We start from the raw sequence: 21,149 nt of genomic DNA, 5'->3' as shown, positions 1-21,149 counted from the left end.
TTCTTTTTCTTTGAGACGGAGTCTTGATCTGCTGCCCAGGCTGGAGTGCAATGGCACAATCTCAGCTCACCGCAACCTCTGCCTCTCAGGTTCAACCAATTCTTCTGCCTCAGACTCCTGAGTAGCTGGGATGACAGGCATGCACTACCACACCTGGCTAATTTTTTTTTGTTTGTTTTTGTTTTTTTAGTAGAGATGGGCTTTCACCATGCTGGCCAGGCTGGTCTTGAACTCCTGACCTCAGGTGATCTACCCGCCTCAGCCTCCCAAAGTGCTGGGATTACAGGTGTGAGACATCGCATCTGGCCTCGATTCTTTAAATCTATAATTCTCAAAGCAGAGTCCCTGGCCCAATGTAAGAGAGTAAGAGTTTCTAAAAGAATAAAAAATGTGGCAGTCTCCTGGGACCGCCTGGGTTACCCGGGAGATCCTGTGTCTTCAAACCCTGCGAGCCCATACTTTAAAACAAAATGAAGAAATCAAGGCTTAAGGAACTAGAGAGTTGCCTGCAACAAGTGGATGGATTCAAAAAGCCCAAGCTACTTCAGAACAGTATCCCACCAGGCCGCACATTGCAGGGACGGATATGACTTTTCTAAAGACTGCTCTGGAAACGGCAAGAACAGCAGTATATTCTTTACGCAAATCCTCAACTAGAGAACATATTCCAAAGAAAGCTGCGGAATGGAAAATCAAGATAGATATTATTGCAGAGCTTCGATATGACCTGCCGGCATCATACAAGTTTCACAAAAAGAAATCAGTGGACATTGAAGTGGACCTAATTCGGTTTTCCTTTTAAAAGCCCCCACAAACAAAAGTAGTTTAAAACCTATTTAAAATGAGTAAAAAATTGGTTTATAAAAAAATAAAAAATGCATCCAAAATGTGTATTTTCTTCAGTTCTTACAGGCAAGTGTATTACATGGGAATTCATTTTTATAAGGAACTAAGAACATAATATGTGAGTTATTGAGGGTTAATAAACCTTGGCATTAATAAATAAAAATTAGTCTGTTACAAGAGTTTATGAGAATGAAAATGAATGAGAATATTCATTTTCTATTCTGTAAAGAAGGGTGAGCACCATCCATCACTAAACAATACAGCAGAACTCCTGTATGCACCCAGGCTAAGAGCTGGAATTCCAATTCTCAGGAAGGGCGTTTTCTTATTAGTGCAGAAGACATTTGTTGTGCACTTTTTTTCAGCTACCCACCCTTCCTATGCTTGGTTATTTCCTCTCAGAAGATCCACCTCCCCAAGATTGAAACTGGAATTTACAGCAAGTGATTACGGGGAGATGGTGGAGTGATGTTCATCTACCTCATATCCCTTAGTAAATTCCTCTTCTATTATCTATAAGCCTGCTAGTGTGGGTTCTGGTGTTTGCAACCCTGACCCTTGATGGCTACAATGCAGTGTCGGCACTTTCTTGGTTGTAAACTGCTTCTATTCTATTAATTTATATTACTTATAAAATTGTTTTTAGTACAAAACATTAGCCAGGCATGGTGGCACACACCTGTAGTCCCAGCTACTCAGGAGGCTGAGGCAGGGGCAATTGCTTGAACCCGGGAGGCGGAGGTTGTAGTGAGCTGAGATTGTGCCACTGCAATCCAGCCTGGGTGATCGAGTGAAAAAAAATGGCTTTTTGGAGTATCTGTTGATTGTTGTCCTGAGTATTTGCTGTATTACCACGTTGATTAGTTTTCTCTTCTCCTTTAATCCTTTGTTACTACCAAATTCTTTCCCACTGCAGAGTGGGAATGAGTGAACTCAGTGGGCTACAAGGTCTTTGCTCCCCTGAACCGGGTCACAGTCCAGAGGGCTTGGAAACCACAACCGGAGTAAACGTTTCCTAGGAATTCAGCTCTGCTTCCTCCCTCCTGGGACACGTCAGTGAAAGCATCTCAAGGGGAGGCACAGACACTCCACAGGGGGGACACCCCTGCACTCACCCTCTTTGGACAGCTCCCATCCCAGCAGCATTGTCCCTGGTCAGAATTCAGTAGATGCCTCTGTAGGCATGAGCTGGGCACCACAGCGCGAGTTGCAGGTGCAGACAGTTTAGAGCTTGCGTGGGTTGTGGCATCTGCCTTCTGGGTTGGGAGGAAGGTTTTTGTTGGCTCAAATATGCACAGCCTGCACAATCAGGAAAGTCAGTTTAAACCAAACTGAGGCTAAGTGATCCCCAGACACCTGGGTGGAGAAAGCGATGTTTCCAGATTTTTCAGGCAGGCTGTTATTATTTCTCAATGCCCCACCTAGCCCTCTGGCAAGTTCAGTCTGACAAGAAGCGGACATGTGTGATGTGTGTCCAGCAGAGATGGTGACCACCCAGCCTCGGCAGCACGCCAGCCAGAGGAAGGGCAGGCATCATCAGAGATGAACCAGAGAGATTCGGGGAGAGGGGAGGGGCACTGGGAAGGTCTCTCAACTTCAACTTTCCCTTGAAAGAGATGGGATTCCCTCAGTGTACCACCCAGTAATACAAAGGAAGGTTATATACTGTTGCGGCCTGGGTTTTGTTTTGCTTTAATGTGGGCAAAGTTACTAAGAAACGGTGTTGCCAAAATTTACACCCCAGGTTTATATCAATCACCCCACGCAGCAGCTCAAACTTGTCACAAAATGGTTGAGCATTTGGAGCATAGCATAGGCAGATCTTTTCTTTTCTTTCTTTCTTTTTGTTTTGTTTTGTTTTGTTTTGTTTGAGATGGAGTCTCGCTCTGTCGTCCAGACTGGAGTGCAGTGGCACCATCTTGGCTTACTGCAACCTTCACTTCCTGGATTCAAGCAATTCTCCTGCCTCAGCCTCCCAAGTAACTGGGACTACAAACACATGCCACCACCCCCAGCTAATTTTTTGTATTTTTAGTAGAGATGGGGTTTGGCCATGTTGCCCAGGCTGGTCTCAGGCAATCCACCCGCCTCAGCCTCCCACAGTGCTGGGATTACAGGAGTGAGCCACCGCCCCTGGCCTTGCTCACATCTTTCCTTTTAGCTAGATTATGGGCTCTTTCAAGTCAAGGTTCTTCTTTCATGCTCATGGGTACGCTTTGTGGCATCAGTCTAAGGCCCTGTAGGTGGCAAGTGCTCAATCAGTCCACTGATTATCTACCGTTGGGACGAGAGATATATAAAACAGAGTCTTGGACAATATTTGCATCCATACAGGGGAAACTGAGGCTCAATGACCTGCCCACTCCATACAGCAGGGCCAAGGTTAGAGTCTGCTTTTGAGACTCCTAACCCAGTGCTTTCCTTTACAAATTTCATAGACGGCTCCTCAGTGTGATGTTGGAGGACATGAAATTGATGGTTTCTTTAAAAATAACGTGGCCCCAGTTTAAATGTGGAATAATGGAGTTTTTATTGTGGTAAAGTGTGCCAGAGAATGGTTCATACTTCTACTGGTGATTTTTGCTTGCAGCCTCTGGCTACAAGGAAAGCACAATGCGTAATAATAAAAACAGTTGCCAACATCAATTAGGTACTGACTGTCCTGGGTAAGTCCTTTCCCCATCCTCACTCAGTGCCCAGGACAGCCTGATCATGACTCCTCTGTAAGCCAGATAAAGATGCTGCCTCATGGCCCAGCCCGAGTTCAGGGCTGTGTTTAAAGAATCAGCAGTTAAGCAGAAAAAAGTTAGTTGGAAGCAATCCAGACCTTCACTGCAGTCTCTAGAGAAAACACCAAACGGGAAGTGCATTCCTAGCACAAAGCAAAAGTCTTAAATTTTTTCTTTCCCAACTCTGCAGCTCTAAGGGTCTATTTCCAGCAGAGCAACTGCCCCAGCAGCCGTATGTGCTGCTCCCCGACGTCATCGTGCAAATCCTCCCACCTGGTTCTTCACTCCCTCACCTCCTTCACTTCTGGCATCTACACATTCCTCCTCTGCCAGCCTCTCTCTGCTCTCTTCATTGGGAATTCCAATATTGGCTCCATTTGTCCATGGCTTTTTCATCTCTGAATGACCTCAATCTGCATAATAATCGAGGGAGAACAGCCAAGAAAGCTCTGCCAGAAGTGTCCTTTGGAGGAAATTACTTAGAAGGCTGCACAAGCACAGATATTTTTTGGTTTGTTTGTTTGTTTGTTTGTTTGTCTTGAGACAGGGTCTCGCTCTGATACTCAGGCTGGAGTGCAGTGGCATGATCACAGGTCACCGCAGTCTTGATCTCTCAGGCTCAGGCGATCCTTCTGCCTCAGCCTCCCAAGTAGCCAGGACTACAGGTGTGCACCACCACACCTGGCTAATTTTTGAAATGGTGTTTTGGCATGTTGTCCTGGGCTCAAGTGATCTGCCGGCCTTGGCCTCCCAAAGTGTTAGGATTACAGGTCTGAGCCACCACATCCGGTTGCAAGGAAGTTTTTAATACTCATATGTTGATGGTCTTACTCCCTGTACACTCATTTTACAGATTAGAAAACTGGGGTTTAATAATACTAGTACTAGGCCAGGCATGGTGGCTCATGCCTGTAATTCCAGCACTCCGGGAGGCTGAGGGGCTGTGGATCATCTGAGGTCAGGAGTTTCAGACCAGCCTGGCCAACATAGCGAAACCTCATCTCTACTAAAAATACAAAAATTAGCTGGGCGTGGTGATGTGCACCTATAGTCCCAGCTACTTGCAAGGCTGAGGCAGCCAAATCGTTTGAACCCGGGAGGTGGAGGTTATGGTGAGCTGAGATCGCACCATTGCACTCTAGCCTAGGTGACAGAGTGAGGCTCTGTCTCAAAAAAAAAAAAAAAAAAAAAAAAAATACTAGTACTAGTGAATACTTACACTATTATAATAATTATTATTATTAGCTAGATACTGTCCTATATTGTACAAATGCTAACTTATTTAATTTCACAGTGACCATATTAGGTAGGTGCTCTTATATCCTTTTCAAAGATCACAGGTTCCTGGTGCACAAATCTAGTAAGTGGCAGGTTTGGAATTTAAATTGAGGTTTGTCTGACTCCAGAGACCAAGCTCTTAACGACAGTGTTCTTTGCCTTTTGGGTCCTATTTCTGTAGCCATCTATGAAGCAAGTAGGCTTTGGAAGTCTAAATAGAAAGAGAAGGAACCAGATAGAAGGATTTAGCAAAGGAATTAAATTAACATGAAATTCTACCACCAGCCATGCTATTAAACATCAGGTGATTATTAAAATATAAACATGGTTGGGGAATGTGCTAGGTCTCTAAATAAGACCAATTTATTTGTGAAGGAATAGCTAAAAAATTCAGTGACTTTCTAATCCACTGCAAATTATTTAATCAATAAAACACAATTACTTTTCAAATAATCTTTGAAAGTTCCAAGAAGTCTTGAGGTGTTTAATTGCTATTTAACCAGATAGCAGCAGTTGAGTTACACAGATATCCATTTCATATAAAATGCTCTTTGCAGATGGAACACTCTGTCAAATTTTCCATTAGAAAGACATATTTTCAGGGCAGATACAAGGGTTTTAGGTTACAAATTAATTTCGCTTCCCTGTTGTTCTCTAGGCAGGCAGGGGGAGGCTGGAATGGCTGATGCAGGCATCCACAGCTCCTGCCTTGTTAACTCAGGAGCGCAATGAACCTCCCTGGCAATAATAAACAATAGATACAAAATCAGAATCACTGGTGTAGGAATATATGGGTTTTTGTTTTTTTAAAATATGAAATGCTTCATGAATTTTTGTGTCATTCCTTGTGCAGAGGCCATGCTGATCATCTCTGTATCACTCCAATTCTGGTACATTTGCTGCTGAAATGATCATAGCAATCCAAGTTCTAACCAGGCAGCCCTCCAGGTAATTTTTATGCACATGATAGTTTGAGAAGCACTGTTCTAGCCTACTTTTTAAAACATTTGGTGAGGCCGGGCGCGGTGGCTCATGCCTGTAATCCCAGCACTTTGGGAGGCAGAGGTGGGTGGATCAACTGAGGTCGGGAGTTCGAGACCAGCCTGACCAAACATGGATAAATCTCGTCTCTACTAAAAGTACAAAAATTAGCTGGGCATGGTGGCACATGCCTGTAATCCCAGCTACTCAAGAGGCTGAGGCAGGAGAATTGATTGAACCTGGGGGGCGGAGGTTGCAGTGAGCCTAGATTGTGCCATTGCACTCCAGCCTGGGCAGCAAGAGTGAAACTCTGTGACAAAAAAATAAAATAAAACATTTGGTAAACTGTAGCTCAGTGTTTCTCAAACCGTAGTATGCCTATAAACCTGAAGATCTTGTTAACATGCAGATGCTGATTGAGTAGGTCTGGAGTGGGGCCTGATAGCTGGCATTTCCAACAAGCATCTCAAGAGATGCTGATCTGCTGGTCCCAGCACCAAGTAGCAAGGTGTGTGGTCAGGGTATCTGAAGGAATGTGAAGGAGCTCAACAGACCTAATCATGATTCCTAGCACCAGCAGTTGAAACTGTGTGACCTTGCATAAGTCACTCTATCCCTTGAAGGCCGCTTCCTCAGCTATAAAAGGGTACAAAGTGGCCAGTGCGGTGGCTCACGCCTGTAATCCCAGCACTTTGGGAGGCAGAGGTGGGCAGATCACCTGAGGTCAGGAGTTCGAGACCAGCCTGATCAACATGGAGAAATCCCGTCTCTACTAAAAATACAAAATTAGCCAGGCATGGTGGCGCATGTCTGTAGTCCCAGCTACTTGGGGGGCTGAGGCAGGAGAATCACTTGAACCTGGGAGGCGGAGGTTGCGGTGAGCCAAGATTGCACCACTGTACTCCAGCCTGGGTAACAAGAGCAAAATTTTATCTCAAAAACAAGGGTACAAAGTAACACTCTCCACTTTATAAGGCTGTTCTGATGGCTATATACCTATACTTAACACAGTGCTTGGCAAGTAGAAAACACCCAAATACAAGCTGTGGTTGCTGTTATTTTTGAGGGAAGGAAGACACTAGTAAGTGCCCAGTAATGGTCAGTTGTTTTATTTATTGAAAGCAGTTGTGTGGCAATTAGGCACTGTGCCAAGTATTACAGTATTATTACTTACTGATTCCAAAGACTCTATGTCTCCATGTATTATTTTTTCTGTTTAACAGATTAGGAAGCCTAAGCTCAGAGAAGTTTAGTAACTTGGTCATAGTCACAAAGATAGTAAAAGTCGGCCAGGTGCCGTGGCTCACGCCTGTAATCCCAGCACTTTGGGAGGCTGAGGCAGGTGGATCATGAGGTCAAGAGATCGAGACCATCCTGGCCAACATGGTGAAACCCTGTCTCTACTAAAAAATACAAAACTTAGCTTGGCATGGTGGCATGCACCTGTAGTCCCAGCTACTTGGGAGGCTGAGGCAGGAGAATTGCTTGAACCCAGGAGGCAGATGTTGCAGTGAGTTGAGATCGTGCCATTGCACTCCAGCCTGGCGCCTGGCAACAAAACAAGACTCTGTCTCAAAAAAAAAAAAAAAAAAAGATAGTAAAGGGCAGAGCTAGGGTTGAATTTAGGTGTTCCTGCCCAAGTTTTTTTTTCCTTCCCCTCCAGCTTTTTTTTTTTTTTTTTTAAAGACGGGGTCTTGCTCTGCTGCCCAGGCCGGAGTGCTGGATTGCAATGGTTAAAATCACAGCTCACTCCAGCCTTGATCTCCTAAGTTCAAGTGATCCTCCTGCCTCAGCCTCCAGAGTAGCTGGGACCACAGGTGCATGCCACCACGCCCGGCTTATTTTTTAAATTGTTTATAAAGACAGGCTCTCATTATGTTCCCCAGGCTGGTCACAAACTCCTGGCTCAAGTGATCTTCCCCCCAGAGTGTTGAGATTACAGGCATGAGCCACATACCTGGACAATTGCCTAAGTCTTCATGGCCCAGACCGAAGCCTGGTTCTGTCCATGCCCTCCTGAGTCTAGGAAAGGTGGTGAGCTGGCACCTGATGACCCCACAACATGACACATTACAGGACCAGGGAATGCAGAGGCAGAGAATGGGCAGTGGCAGACAGAGGTCTCAAGGAAGGATTGCCAAGGAACAGAGAAAAATCAGGCCCAAGAGAAGGAGAGAACCAGATTCCAAAAGGATTTAGACAGCCAGCAAGCCATCAGGAATGAGCCTAAAGTGATGAGGGCTGTGCCTTCTTTACTTCTGTTTCCCCAGAGCTTAGTACCACGCTGACCATAGTGCTGCCTCATACAGATAAGCAGTTGAATTAATGAATTATTTAAATAACGGATTAATTCATATTTTGAGGGTAGCAACTGATTTGAAATTGGTAGGCAGGATGTCTTGGAGTGGGAGAGAGATATTCACCTCTGGACTTTTCTTTTTTAAAAGAGTGAGCCATTCAAAATCAAAGAACAACTGGAATATTTCCCTTGGAGCGCTGCCAGGGCACACAATGTCTCCTTTTCTTCCCAGGTCAGAAGGCGTTTTGGGCCCAGCCCTTCGGCATGTGTGTGCAGCCAGCAGCCTGTCCGACATACTTACCCACTTGTGCTCTGGAACACAAAGGCCTCCCGCCTGCCAAGCCCAACACAAATGCCTTCTTCACCACAGTCCTCTGGCGTGTGTGGGTTCAGCTGCTGCTGCTGCTGAAAGTCCCCCTCCAGGGCCAAAGTGAGGTGAGGCTCCAGTGGCTCCAGTCTCTCCACTACTGCCCAGAGAAAGAGACCACAGTACTTTCTCAACCATCGAGTCCCCTTCACTGGCCACGAGGCATGAAGTTCAACAGCCCAGCAACTTGAGGAAGAAGAAAAGGGGCCCTTTTCTGTTCAAAGACCAGCCTCGACACATTGTGTGCAATCATCCGTTTATCAGAAATTCTTCTTCAGGCACTGGGCTGGGTTCTGTGGACTCATCGATGAGTAAGACAGGCTTCTTTTCTTTAAGGAACTCACAGTGCAAAATGGGATTCAGAGACCGAAACGAGGGCCTACGTGGTGTTAGAGACGTGTGGCTGGAGCATCTCAGAGGATCAGAAAAGCATCACAAATGTGGCATCTTTTAGCTGGGCATTGAAGGATGAGTAAAAGTGCAGCAGGCAAATGGGAGAAGCAGCTCTCTAGCTAGAGATGAAAACATGTATGGTGGGTTTGAAGAATGACTGGCAATCCTGGCCTAGAGTTCAGGAAAGAGGATGGGGGAAGGCAGGGGCTAGAAGTCAGCTCATTTGCTTTTCTAGAGTAGGAAACCAACAAAGATTCTTAAGCAGGGAGGAACAAGATGAAAGCTGGGTTTTGGATACAACTCTGACTGCAACAAGGGGTGTATGTCCCCAGATACTGGCCTATTAGTAGACATTCAATAAATATTTACAGAATGAACAACTGATTTCAGGAGGTAAATAGTAAGTCTGGCAAGAAGTCTGGCCAGACTTAATGCCTCTCCCTAAATGCTTCCTTTAGTTATTTTTTTCTCGTAAGAGAATAGAAGCTTTTCTTTTCCTGTATTGAACCATTACAAATGTATATAATCTGAAATTGCAGGCATAATTACACAATGTCTTATGTGGTTGGGAGTTTCATGAGTGTTGGCTTTGTCTTCCTCGCTGACTTTTGACTCCGTGACAGCTGGGGCAATGCCTTTTGAGCTCTCTCTGCATTGCCCAACAGCATCTAGCACGTGTGGGGAACAGAGTATGCTCCAGGTAAGCAACACATGAAACAGACTCAAGGAGCACAAGAGCTGTTCAACTCTCTCATTTTACACCACTGATCACAGGGTGAAATGATAACATTTTGGATATATTGGGTTAAATAAAATATATTAAAATGAATTTTACCTGTTTTTATTTTCTTTAATGTACTCCTAGAAAACTTAAAATGCATCTCAAACTTTTTTTCTTTTTTCTTTTTTTTGAGACAGGCTCTCACTTTGTCACCCGGGCTGGAGTGTAGTGGTGTGATCTCAGCTCACCACAGCCTCTGCCTCCTGGGTTCAAGCAATTCTCCAACCTCAGCCTCCTAAGTAGCTGGGACTACAGGCACATACCCCCATGGCTGGCTAATTTTTGTATTTTTTGGTAGAGACAGGGTTTCATCATGTTGACCAGGGTGGTCTTGAACTCCTGACCTCAAGTGATCTGCCCACCTTGGCCTCCCAAAGTTCTGGGATTAAAGGCAGGAGCCATTACACCTGGACCTTTAAATTCTCTTTCTACTGGCAAGAGCTGGTCAATAACACAACTATTGTACCAAATTTGGGCTAAATAAATGTTTTAGGCCCATTTAACCAAAGGAATTAATCTGAGTGGCAACAGAATGGATAAGTTTTGATTTGTTGGGCATGGGAATGGAGTGCTGGGGAGTTGTGACCTGAATTAAGAAAGAAGTCCTCACTGGGGTACCAGAAGCAGATTTTTATGATGTGCCACTCATTGGGGCAAGAAAAGGGCCAAACATCCAAAATGAGACCAAATGTCAAAAAAGCCCACAAGCCTTCCAGTGATGACAAGGATGACCCTGGACCCACTTCCGATCCAGGATCCTCCCCTTCAGTGTTCTAGCTCTGCACTGGGCCTTAACTTCCCCAGCTCCTGTCTGCCCCCTCCACTGACCTCAGGTAACCTCCCAAACCTCCCTCCCTGACCCCTGTCCTCTTCACTTGCTCCCACCGGTCTCTCCAGGACACTAAGCCCAACAACCTCATGCATTCCAAAAAGCCTTTCCCAACCAGCAGCACTAGGGCCAAATACCCATCCCCTCACCAACAGGAGATTCCTGCCAACAATTAAGAAAGGAGGCAGGCAGGGTGTGGTGGCTCATGTCTTTAATTCCATCACTTTGGGAGACCGAGGCATGTAGATCACCTGAGGTTGGGAATTCAAGACCAGCCTGACCAACATGGAGAAACCCCATCTGTACTAAAAATACAAAATTAGCCAGGCGTGGTGGCACATGCCTCTAATCCCAGCTACTTGGGAGGTTGAGGCAGGAGAATGGCTTGAACCTGGGAGGCGGAGGTTGTGGTGAGCCAAGATCACGCCACTGCACTCCAGCCTGGGCAACAAGAATGAAACTCCATCTCAAAGAAAAGAAAAGAGGCACTATGATACAGCATGACCAGCATGGCTTTCAAGCCAGGAAATCCAGATCCTAACTCAGATTTGTCCAATTTCTGCTGTGTGAGTTTAAGGCATATCACAGCCTCTCTGGGCCTCAGCTGCTTATCTGCTACCTACTAATACTGTCCTAAGTCTATAGACTTGACAGAGGGTTCAATGAGCTAATGGGAGTACAAGGGCTTTGCTGAAGAAGAAGTGATACCCAAATGAAAGGGAACATTGTAGTCTAGAGAGGGAAGCAGGAGAAGAGATGTGAAAAGGAAAAGGAGAGTGCGGGAAGGGAGTGTCACTTGCAAAGACAAGGTGTGAATCCCTTCCATTGTGGTAAGAGGGGCTGAACTTTCCTGCAGCAGAAGGGCACCCCCACCCTCCCCAAGAGCCAGCACAGGCCAAACTCTTCCTATCGGAGAACACCACATACCTGGCTTCAGGAATTCTCCCACAGCTGAATAAATGGGAAAATGTCCTAAACAAAACCTGAATGCAGGTCCTGACTTCAGGGAAAATGTCCTAAACAAAACCTGAATGCAGCTGTTAATAAACTGCTTGAGAATTTTTTTTTTTTTTTTTGAGTCTTGCTCTATCACCCAGGCTGGAGTATGGTGGTGTGATCTCGGCTCACTGCAACCTCCGCCTCCCAGGTTCAAGCGATTCTCCTGCCGCAGCCTCCCGAGAAGCTGGGCCTACAGGTGCCCACCACCACGCCCAGCTAATTTTCATATTTTTAAGTAGAGACAGGATTTCGCCATGTTGGCCATGGTTGGCCAGGCTGGTCTCAAATTTCTGACCTCAGGTGATCTGCCCGCCTCGGCCTCCCAAATTGCCGAAATTACAGGTGTGAGCCACAGTGCCAGGCCCTGCTTGAGATTTTAATATTCCATAGCACTGAAAGGAGGATTTTAAGCTCCATTGCAAAAGTTCTAACTCATCCAAGATTCGCTGGCCCTCTCAACCGTCCTGCAACATGGTGAAGAAAGGAAAATGGGGAATCTAAAGAACGGAAGATGTTAAGTCGGGGTTGCTTGCTCTTCGCGCTGCGACGGCCTCTGATAAGCAGTACCCAAAAAGCTGCTTTGAGTTACATTCACATTTTATTTTGGCCTCAACAGAGCCTTTGAAGGAAGGAATTATTATCTCCATTTAACAGAATTGGTAACTGAGGTTTGGACAGGCCCAGTGGAGATTCAGGACTAGCTCTTTCTGTCTAGTAGTGTTTCCCATCGCAGAATCACTCTTTTTTTTTTAAGACAAGACCTTGTTCTGCCACCCAGGCTGGAGTGCAGTGGTGCCATCATGGCTCACTGTGGCCTTGGACTCCTGGTCTCAAGTAATCCTCCTGCCTCAGCCTCCTGAGTAGCTGGGACTACAGGCATGTGCCATCAGGCCTGGCTAATTTTTATGTTTACGTTTTGTAGAGACAGGGGTCTCACTATGTTTCCCAGGCCGGTTTCAAACTGCTGGTCTCAAGCGATCCTCCTGCCTCAGTCTCTGAAAGCACTGGGATTACAGGCATGAGTCACTGCTCCCAGACCACAGATTTTCTTTACTCAGACTCAGACACAATGTAATGACTTGCGATATGTTCAAGACGACGTAGGAAAAAAACAGTAGGACAATAGGTAAGCCCCATTTTTATTTAAAAAACTTTCTATCCAAATATATCTGCATATGTATCTAGGTCTATATAAGAATATGTATATATCATATATATATAGTGCCAAACTAGATCAGTTTCCTCCAAATTGGTTCATATGCCCTAACCACCAATTCTTGACAGTTTAAAGTTTTGCCTTTATATGCTTGTATATTATTATTATTATTATTAATTATTATTATTATTTGAGTCAGAGTCTTGCACTGTCGCCCCGGGCTGCTGCAACCTCTGCTTCCCGAGTTCAAGTGACTCTCCCACCTCAGCCTCCTGAGTAGCTTGGATTACAGGTGCCTGCCACCACGCCTGGCTAATTTTTTGTATTCTTAGTAGAGACTGGGTTTCACTATGGTGGCCAGGCTGGTCTAGAACTCCTGACCTGATGATCCGCCCACCTCGGCCTCCCAAAGTACTGGGATTAAAGGTGTGAGCCACAGCGCCCTGCCTTTTTTTTTTTTTTTTTTTTTAGACAGAGTCCCTATCCCTGTTGCCCAGGCAGAGGTGCAGTGGCATGATCATAGCTCATTGCTTCTATATATTTTCAATGTTTGCTGCTAACTGGCATGATATTTATAATAATTTTTTAATAAAAAAATTCCTAATAGTGTTCACTGAGCCTTTCAAATTGTAAAGGCCACCCCTCCAACATACACATTATTTGGAGAAATAATTATATTATAATATAATATAAATTTATATTCCCTGCTCCTTTTCCAAATTATTACTAAAAGTTTTCTTTTTATTAGTTTCTGTAGCAATTAAACGCACAAACACACACACACATTTCACCCTGTTCTTTTTTTAAGCTTAAAAGGTTAATAAAGTAAGGTGGTAAACATCTTACAATGCAATAAATATTTGCCAAGGGTGGGTGTTTTGGTGTCATCCCCAGTAAAGTGGCCAGACACCATAGCTGAGAGCAAAAGGGCCCACTCGTCATTTCCATCTTTCCAGATGTCCTGGCCCCACCTTTACTTCCTCCAGCTTCCTTCCCAGGCCATCAGGCAGGAAGCCTCCCATTTGCCCGCCTAACTGCTTCTCAACCCACAATCAAAATTTTCCCGGGGAGTCAGTGAGGTGGCTCACGTCTGTAATCCCAGCACTTTGGGAGGCTGAGACGGGTGGATCGCCTGAGGTCAGGAGTTTGAGGCCAGTCTGGCCAACATGGTGAAACTCTGTCCTACTAAAAATACAAAAATTAGCCGGACATGACGGTGCATACCTGCAGTCCCAGTTACTTGGGAGGCTGAGGCAGGAGAATTGCTTGAACCCGGAGGTTGCAATGAGCTGAGATCACACCACTACACTCCAGCCTGGATGACAGAAAGAGACTCCGACTCAAAAAAAAAAAAAAAATTCCTGAGAAGTAGTTAAAATTCATTTCCTAATCTGATAAAGGGATTATAATAGTTTAGAATTTCTTTTCTTCTCCCCTGTGATGCATTAACATTCTGAGAACATTGTAATAACTCCACAGTAAGCTTCTGGCAGAGATTTCAGAAAAGCCAATTGGCGGTGAGATCTCAGCCATCACCTGAAGGCCTGTTGCTCACCTTCCACCCAGGTGTGGCCATAGCAGGAGTGACTCAAGGCTGGTGTTGCCAGACCTGCCTTTTTTTTTTTTTTTTTTTTTTTTTTTTTTTTCAAAAGAAGCTAGACATGTGGATTTATGTAAAATCTGATTTTTAAATGTTGACTGAATTCTTCTTTTTAAAAAAATGCTATGCAGGTCAAACAAAACCCAAATGTAAGCCCAATGCCACCCATGTGCTGGCCAGCTAGGCCCTGAAGGCTGTCTCAGCATACCTCTCTAGGCTTATCTCAATTCCTCTGCCCCTCACAAATGCCACTCACACCTCACCCTTGCCTTAACACCCCTGCATCTTGGCTCACATGTACCTAGCCTGTGGGATGCCCTTTTTTGTCTTCGCTATCAGACCGGCAGGTGGCAGGTTGCAGCTTGGCCTCTGGGCCCTGGGAACCAGTATTCACCTCTGCCTGCCCTTTGCTCCTGGTCTCTAGCGCCCTAGGGAAAAGTGTTTTCTGCATGATTCAGGCTCTGCTTTTGAAGGCTAACTACAGTAATGATGGATGACAGTGGGGACGCGCCTTCCCCAGAAGCTAACTGGAAAGCGAGCTGAAGAGGCTCACACAGGCGTCTGCATGGAGAGGGGCCTGACTTCACTCCCATTGCTCAGGGCGGCTGCCTGACCAGAAAATGTGTCTTCTGCAGTCAGGACAAGGGCAGGGGCGGGAAGATCCTCTAGAGAGCCCTGAAGTGAGGCTGTGCTGCCTGCTAGAAAACTCCTGAGCAGCTGGACCCCCGCCCCTCCTCACTCACCGGCCAGGAGGCTGGGCCAGGTGCTCCTGCTCTCGGTCTCTCTCCTAGTCCAGGCTGGAGAGAACTATCCTGGTCTCAGGAGGAATCACAGAGGATCTAGCCAGGCTGATGTTCTCTCTCTCTCTCTCTCTCTCTCTCTCTCTCTATTTATTTTTGACACAGAGTCTCGCTTTGTCACCAGGCTGGAGTGCAGTGGCACGATCTTTGCTCCCTTCAATCTCCACCTCCTGGGTTCAAGTGATTCTCCTGACTCAGCCTCCCTTGTAGCTGGGATTACAGGTGCCTGCCATCACTCGAGGCTTATTTTTGTATTTTTAGTAGAGATGGGGTTTTACCATGTAGGCCAGGATGGTCTCGATCTCTTGACTTCATGATCCACGCGCCTTGGCCTCCCAAAGTGCTGGGATTATAGGTGTGAGCCACCACCCCCAGCCAACTGGGCTGACATTCTAAAAAGCCCAGCTGCCCTCTCAAAGGAACAATTTCCAGCACCCACCAATACTCACCCCAAGATCAGAGGGTTAAGGAAAACTCTGGTTTCCCCCTACCACCATCACCAAAGTCAAGCCAGGGAGGGAACACCGAGGGCCCCCTCCCCAGGGAACAGCACCTCAGAGAACTTGCCTAGAAGGCAGTGATCTGGGAAAGAGCTCACAGGGCCCAGCCCTTCCCAGAGCAAGGCAGATTCCCAAGTCCCTTCCCACCCAGACTTGGAATCTAAGCAGCTGGGGTGGAGAAGCAGGGTCCCTCTGACTTCCGATTCTCCTGCCTCTTTTTCCTCTATCCCCTCCCTTAGGGACTCACCCAGAAGGGGCTTTCAATCCTCACCTCCAGGATGACTCTAAGAATGCCAGGTGTTTTAGTCTGTGTGGGCTGCTATCACAAACAAGAAGCATGTGTATGTCTCACCGTTCTAGAGGCTGGGAGGATGCCTTCAGCATGCCAGCATGGCCGGGTCCTGGTGGGGTCCCTCTTCCAGGTTGCAGACTGCTGGCATCTGGTGTGTTCTCACATGGTGGAAGGGTTGACAGAGCTCTCTCTTACAAGGGCACTATCTCGTTTGTGAGAGCTCCACCTTCATGACCTAAACTACCTCCCAAAGATTCCGTGTCCTAATAACATCACATTGGAGATTAGGACATCAGCATCTGAATTCTGGGAGGACAGCAGCTTTCAGACCACAGCTCCGGGCTCTCACTGAGAGTCCTGGGCAGGCCTGGCAGCATCCACAGGCACTTTAGTTCAGTAAATCCTCAACACACCAGTGAGGTAGGATCTATTAACCTATTTTAAAGGCAAGAAAGTTAATGTCAAAACCACTTTATAATTAGAAAGGAAAAAGAAACCTTCAATGGAAAGAAGACTACATTACTTAAATTTTTTTAAAAAGTTAAAAAAAACAGCCAGGCATGGTGGCTCATGCCTGTAATTCCAGCACTTTGGGAGGCTGAGGTGGGTGGATCACCTGACGTCAGGAGTTCAAGACCAGCCTCGCCAATGTGGTGAGACCCAGTCTCTACTAAAAATACTAACAATTAGCCAGGTGTGGTGGCGGGTGCCTGTAATCCCAGCTACTTGGGAGGCTGAGGCAAAAGAATTGCTTGAACCTGGGAGGCAGAGGTTGCAGTGAGCCAAGATCACGCCTGCCACTGCACTCCAGCCTGGTGACAGAGGAAGACTCCATCTCAAAAAAAAAAAGTTGAAAAAAAAAGCTAATAAGAACCAGGACTTCAGCTGGGGAATCTTAGAAAAGGGAGGGGGGAAAAAAGCTAATTTTATTAACTAGTTATTATGTGCCAAGGGCTTTATGTGCATTATCGCATTGCATCCTTGGGTAACTCTATAATACAATCTTTTTTGTCCCCATTTTACAGATAGGAAGCTGAGGAATAGGGTGCTGATGTGACTTGGCCAAGGCCCAGGGCTTTCCACTCTTCCACAGGCCACACACTGCCATGGGTTAACAGGTTCTCCTTCCAAGTAACACATCTGCATTTTAACAACAGCTGCCTGGAGAAGACAAAGTAGCCCAAAGCAATGGCTGGAAAGCCAGGAATTGCTCTGCAAGTGGGCAGAGCTCTCAGGGCAGGAGCCTTTTGGCACCACCAGGCATCACCCAAAGGCGGCCACCCACGGGCCTGGCTGACACAGGGCTCCATTCAGCGGTTGTGAAGCCAAGGGACACTGGGGTAACATGAAGGAGAAGAGGATTAGGTCAGGGAAGGCCAGCCCCAAGGCAGGCACACGGGGGAGGCAAGCAAGCACTAAAGAAGAATGTGCTCCTCCCCGTCCCCTGGCCCCAAATATCCGCCACTTAACAGTGTGGAAGAGACACTGTCATCACCAGTGCCAGGGCGAGGCAGCAAACTGGAGCAAAAGGTCCTAGTTGAGCTCAGTCACTCAATCCCCTGGCAACCCAGGGCCTGCCATCTGCCCTCGTTGGTTCGCTCCTCAGTTAAAAGACAAGGTGGGGGTGATCTAGGTAAGCGGGAAGGTTTCTTCCACCTTCAACTAACAAAACTGCGTCGGAGCCTTATGCATCTGGTACTTGGAGCAGCAGCATTAACGGCCATGGTGGGATGCAGGGAGGACTGGAGAGAGAGGGAGAAAGCAGCAGGGGGCAAAGAAAGGTTGGAGACAAGCTCTCGGTGATGGAGCCCAGAATAGGGGTAAGAATGGGACCAAAGGAAACAATTCCTTTGCTTTCATCAAGGTTCTACTGAGGACTCCAGGACAGATGCGGCACTAGGCACTGGGACGGGGAGGTGGAGCTTCTCTCCAGAGGGACAGCCAGGCGCCACAACACGAATGAGCTCTTCACAAGGCCAGAGCCAGATACTATGATGAGTAGTGCCAGCTGCTCACACGGGAGAGAAATCAGGGGAGCCTTCCTGCCGGAGTCACCTGAGAAGATGGGGACAATTTCCCCCAGTCCAAGTCGAGTTCCTCCCACTCAAATGGAAAGAACTAACCAAAATGGCACTGAAGCACTGGAGGGAGAAGAGGTAAATTTAGGGAAGCATCATTATCTCCATTTCACAGATATGAAAACTGAGGTTCAGCATGGTCAGAGCCAGGTAGCAGGGATGGTACTAGAACCCATTCAGCCTGACTCCACAGCCTTTGCTTGTCATTTCTGTTCGACGTCTCTCCTGTAGACTGTGTGCCTGTGAGCGGGTTAAGGGTGGGAGGGGAAGGGAAGTGGCGTGAGAACAGGCAAAGGCCAGAGAGATGGACTGTGGAAGATGAGGACCGAGAGGAGGCACTTTCCTACCGAAACAGTATGGCAGCCAGAGCTTTCCCAGACAGACTTCCCGTGGTTGCCTGTAGCAGGATTTTTTTGTTGTTTTTCAGATGGAGTCTCGCTCTATTGCCCAGGCTGGAGCGCAGTGGTGTGATCTTGGCTCACTGCAACCTCCACCTCCTGGCTTCAAGCGATTCTCCTGCCTCAGCCTCCCGAGTAGCTGTGATTGCAGGCGCATGCCACCACGCCCAGCCAGTTTTTTGCATTTTTAGTAGAGACGGGGTTTCACCGTGTTAGCCACAATGGTCTCAATCTCATGACCTCATGATCCGCCCACCTCCGCCTCCCAAAGTGTGGAGATTACAGGCGTGAGCCACCGTGCCCGGCCGCCTGTAGTAGGTTTTTAGAACAAGTTTCTAGAATCAGGCAGATCCGGGCTAAGCTCCTGGCTCCACCACTTAATGTCTCGGGTACCCTAGAGCAAATGTTTAAACCTCTTAGAGCTTCACTTTGCTCACCAATACAATGGGAATGATAACAGTCAGACCTTATTGAGTAGTGGGTAAAGATAAAACAGCTGCTATATTCAAAGGGCTTGGCAAAATGTCTGGCACAAGTTCGATAAAAGGTAGCAGAAAAACACAACGACTACTCTAATAAACATTGCTCCAGCAGACTCTCCTGTTTCCTGGCTTCCTCCAATCAGCACTGGCCAGTCCTCCACATCCTCCCCCCTCCTCCTCTGCATACCCTCCATTTCAGAACCCACATCAAAGCTACTGCTTCCCGGCTTCAACTCCTTCCTCCGATTCTAGTTTGCTCTGGACCAAGGGATTCATCAATTAGTCTATACAAACTCCTTAGCCTCTCAGGATCATCATTGTGTGCTGGGTGGCTGTCCCTATAGATTGCTTTGCATGGGATTAACCAAGCAATCAGCTCAGGGGCTGGCAGGTTTGTTGGCCAATAGAATTACCTAATGAGTCACCCATGTGTGCCTGCAATTTGTAAACTGATCTCTAGATATACATCAAAGTTTTCTACCCAAACCACAAATTCTGTGTTTTTGCAAATTTGCCAACAATTAAATAAAATGTACTACTGTTCAAGAACGTCTTCCACTAATTAGACAGAGATAGATGAATATATAAAAGGTCATGGTGAAGGAGGGTAAGAAACGGGATAAAGCTTACTGACTTCCTGTCAGCGGGTCTTAACCTTTTCTGTGCCTCCATTCCTTTGGCAGACTGGTGAAGCCTACGGACTCTCTCAGAATGTTTAAAAATGCATATAACAAAATGCACAGCTTGACTACAAAGAAAACCAATAATATTGAAATATAATTATTAAAATTTTTTAAAGAGTGTAATATAGTAATGTATTCTTCTTTATTAATGCATTAAATAACAAGCTCTAGCAGTGGGTTTAGTGACTACTATAAATTCAAAGCCATCAGGGACATAAATAATATTTCAAGGTATCTGTAGCAGCTAAAACGTAATATGAAAATATCTATGATTTCTATTGGTGACAATGTCATAGAGACTACAAATACACTGTGGATTGCTGCCTGCATTCATCATACAAGAAAATCCTAAATAACGATGCTCTTTTTCTTCCCCCTACCCAAGTTCACAGACTTCTCTGAATTCTACACATGAACCCCTTGGGGCTCTTGACACCGTATTAAGAATCTCTGTTAGATCCTTTATGGCTCAGTAAGTATTTGTACTGGGCACATTTCTGAGTTCCAGCTCACCTTTATCTCCTTCTTGAAGAATCTCCACCCACACCCTTCCTGCCTCAAAAATTCTTCACATAGGACTCTCTTCTGCCCACCCCTCTCATCCAACTGGCTCGGGGGGACCCCTACCTCAGTGCCATCCCATGCCCGGGCTGCCTGGCACCTGCCAAGATGCAGCCTGGAGAGAAAGCCCTAGTTTCCAGAGAACCAGCTCAGACAACAGAACGCTCTCTGGAACTTGAAGTCAGCAACAAAAGAGAGCTTCGTGCACTTGTAGGGCAAGGGATGGTATGCAGGTGCTGCGTTAACCCACGGCACTTACAGCGAAGGCCAGCGACCAGCTGTACCGTTGGAGTGACCTTGAACTCAAAATCCTCTCCACGGCATCATCTGCCTCAAGGATGCCTGGCCTCCTTCCAGACCTGTGCTTAGACATCAATACAGTGGTCCCCCCAAGCCCCTATTATCTGCGGTTTTGCTTTCTGAGATTTCAGTTACCTACGGTTAATCAAGGTCCAAAAATATTAAGATATTTTGAGATAGGGAGAGAGAGAAAGACCACATTCACATAGCTTTTATTACAGTATTATTGTTATCATTCTTTTGTTGTTGTTGTTTTTAATCTCTTACTGTGCCTAATTTATAAATTAAACTTTATCATGGGTATGCACGCATGGGAAAAAACATAGTGTATATTGGGTTCAGTACTATCCATGGTGTTAGGCATCCGTCGAGGGTCCTGGACCGTATCCCCCATGGGTAAGGGGATACTAATGTACTGCATTTTATAGCTTCCCACTCTCTTCCAAGAACCACAACTCAAGGGAGTCTCTGTTTTCTGTGTCACAAGAGCCCCAGGTCACCATTGTCAACACCATTTTATTAATACAGACAAAGAAGCTGAAGTTAGTAAACTTGAGTAATTTTCTCAGGCTCACAGGGCTAATAAATGGTGAGGCCATTTTCCCTTTCTTTCCCTCTCACTCCCAAACACCCTATTATGGAGGGGCAGGTGGGTGAGGCCTTTTGTTATTATTTTTTATTTCAAATCACACAAACGATCCATGAAAGTAATCTCTTAAAAATTCAAACATCGCCGGGCGCGGTGGCTCAAGCCTGTAATCCCAGCACTTTGGGAGGCCGAGGCGGGTGGATCACCA

The 21,149-nt window shown here is 46.3% G+C and overlaps 1 protein-coding gene and 1 pseudogene across 1 annotated transcript in view; both read right to left on the bottom strand.

Annotated features, from left to right (window-relative positions):
* Nucleotides 1-21,149, bottom strand: part of KANK4 (KN motif and ankyrin repeat domains 4) — an 89,828-nt gene that overhangs the window by 61,778 nt on the left and 6,901 nt on the right. The gene's annotated exons all lie outside the window — the stretch shown is intronic.
* Nucleotides 5,661-5,773, bottom strand: LOC116564185 (annotated as a pseudogene).

This window comes from Sapajus apella, unplaced genomic scaffold (genome assembly GCF_009761245.1).
Source record: "Sapajus apella isolate SASKATOON/1434 unplaced genomic scaffold, GSC_monkey_1.0 scaffold36, whole genome shotgun sequence".
Taxonomy (NCBI): Eukaryota; Metazoa; Chordata; class Mammalia; order Primates; family Cebidae; genus Sapajus; species Sapajus apella.
Note: the sequence above shows the minus strand (reverse complement) of the source record. Positions and strands in the feature narration are given on the sequence as shown.